The 2,140-nt window shown below is 34.6% G+C and overlaps 1 long non-coding RNA gene across 1 annotated transcript; it reads left to right on the top strand.

Annotated features, from left to right (window-relative positions):
• Positions 1-871, top strand: LOC118599763. The gene is made up of 3 exons (XR_004949258.1): positions 1-63; positions 437-544; positions 672-871. It is a non-coding gene; the product is annotated as an uncharacterized LOC118599763 (long non-coding RNA).
• The last annotated feature ends 1,269 nt before the right edge of the window (positions 872-2,140 follow it).

Raw genomic sequence — 2,140 nt, 5'->3', positions numbered from 1 at the left:
AACAGAGACTCCAATGACATTTACCTCTACAAAGTGGTGAAGGTGATCAAGGTTCAAGGACAGGTTAGTCACATTTGGATTAGAAACCCTGCAGAATAACAGGATTAGATGAAATGTGAGAAACTTAAAACTGCATTAAAACTAACCTTTAGAGAGCCTATCTTTAACCTCAGGTCTTTATTGAATCTGAACAGATACAGTTTTTATGTAAAGTTTTTACGTGGATAAATTAATATCTATAGACTGAAATTTTGTAGGCAATTTTCTATATGAAAAACCTTTTTAGGGGTTATGCATTGCGAGTGAATCATGTTTTGGTCTTTTTTAAATCTTTTTTTTTAATCAATGTCAGTGTTAAATTTAAAGGGCATTTCAATTCTATTTATTCATTGTTTATTTTTCAATGACAACACTTTTTACTCTTTATCTCCAACAGGTGGTGGAGGGTTACAAGTACATTATAACTGTACGAATTGCAAGAACCCTGTGCAGGAAGGACAGTGTGATTGGATTGTGCTCCATCACAAATCACCCTAACGTCAAGGTAGTTATTGTTGAAAGGAAACAAACTCAATTTTATAAAAATTCCAAATTCTTTTTTCTCCTAAAGAGACAATAAAACACTTTAAGTTTGTCTGTACAATTGTTCATTTCTGATTCTTGTCTTTCAGATTTTCCTTTGCAAATTCGTCGTGTGGAGCCGTCCATGGCTCAATGATTGGCAGGTGCTAGAAGCAAAGTGCCATTAGAAGACCAAAATGGAGATCCTGATGTATTCAAAATTGCCTTTAGAAATGAAAATAGAAATATTTTTTTTCTAAAAGTCCAAAACTACAACGGCATTCAATCAATAAAACATTTTATTCAAGAACTGATGAGTCAGGTCTTTCATGCATTTTTATGATCAGTGCTTACGGTACTAATATTTGTCATCTGTTGGTTATCATTGTCTAAATGTGTTAGGAGGCGGTTGTACTCCAAGATTTGATTTGCAGCCTGAACAGGTTGACAGCCACATTAGAAAATTGTGTCGCACTCTTTCTAAACGATCTTTATTTGATTTGGCTGCTCCATTCCACACAACACAACAGAATTTCATGATGGACCTCACATTTACACAGTCTGAGCTTTGTGTTCGAACTTGGTCATGCACCCAGATCAAAAGGATGGCATCATGACACCAAGAGCACTATCGGTTCTGCAGAGAACGTCATTTATGTGGATCTGAAAGGTAACTTTACTGTCTAGGGCAGGGGTTGAGAGTTTACACGAGACAGAAAAGTGTGAAAATGTTCACGTCTGTCTGAGAAAAGTGTATGTGTAGTGCTGTTTTGGAGCAGAAATAAGCTCTTTCACCTGATGACAATAATGTACTGATATCAAATGAGCCCAAAGCCCAACCCCTACATAAAATTAGGGTCAGCAGCGAAACTGAAAAGTCTGAAATGAAACTGTAAATCAAGTGAAGGACAGAAAAAAAAAAAAAAACTAAAGTTGATAATACAAAACAGTGGCTGTCACAACTAAACATTAATTTCTGTTAAATGAGTAATAAATTCATATTTAGATGTAAAACTTTTAATACGTTTAGATCAATAGAGAGGATTGAAGCGCACAATAAAGGGTGAATGTGTTTCTGTCCTGAATCATCAGGTGGAGAAACATGTTGAATTGAATTTCAAGATTAACAACTTTTGTCAACTTTTTGAACATCTATTTACAGATATGCTGTAGACTGATATCATGAATAACTTTTGTCACAAGATGTCCTTTATCAACAAAAAGTATAGGGTGTGACTATTGAACGATGGACAAAAGACAAAAGTATGTTGATGACTCAAGGACAGAGATTGTCTTATGTTTAGAAAACACAGACTCAGCTGTTGTGTCAATGTTTGAAACTTTAAAAATATAATCACCTAAGATTATTTGTGAGCATAATCTGTATGTTTGTTCCACTTTGGTCATCTTTATCTGTAAATTATAATCAAAAGATTAAACCTTTTTCTTAGTCACAATATCTATGTACAATCCTCATCAGAGGTTTCTGGAGGTTTGACACTGAAAACGATGATTGGCTGAGCGTCATGTCTCCTTATGTATATAAACTGAGGCATCACTGATGTTGTTCATCATTTTG

This window comes from Oryzias melastigma, linkage group LG15 (assembly GCF_002922805.2).
Source record: "Oryzias melastigma strain HK-1 linkage group LG15, ASM292280v2, whole genome shotgun sequence".
Lineage (NCBI taxonomy): Eukaryota > Metazoa > Chordata > Actinopteri > Beloniformes > Adrianichthyidae > Oryzias > Oryzias melastigma.
Note: the sequence above shows the minus strand (reverse complement) of the source record. Positions and strands in the feature narration are given on the sequence as shown.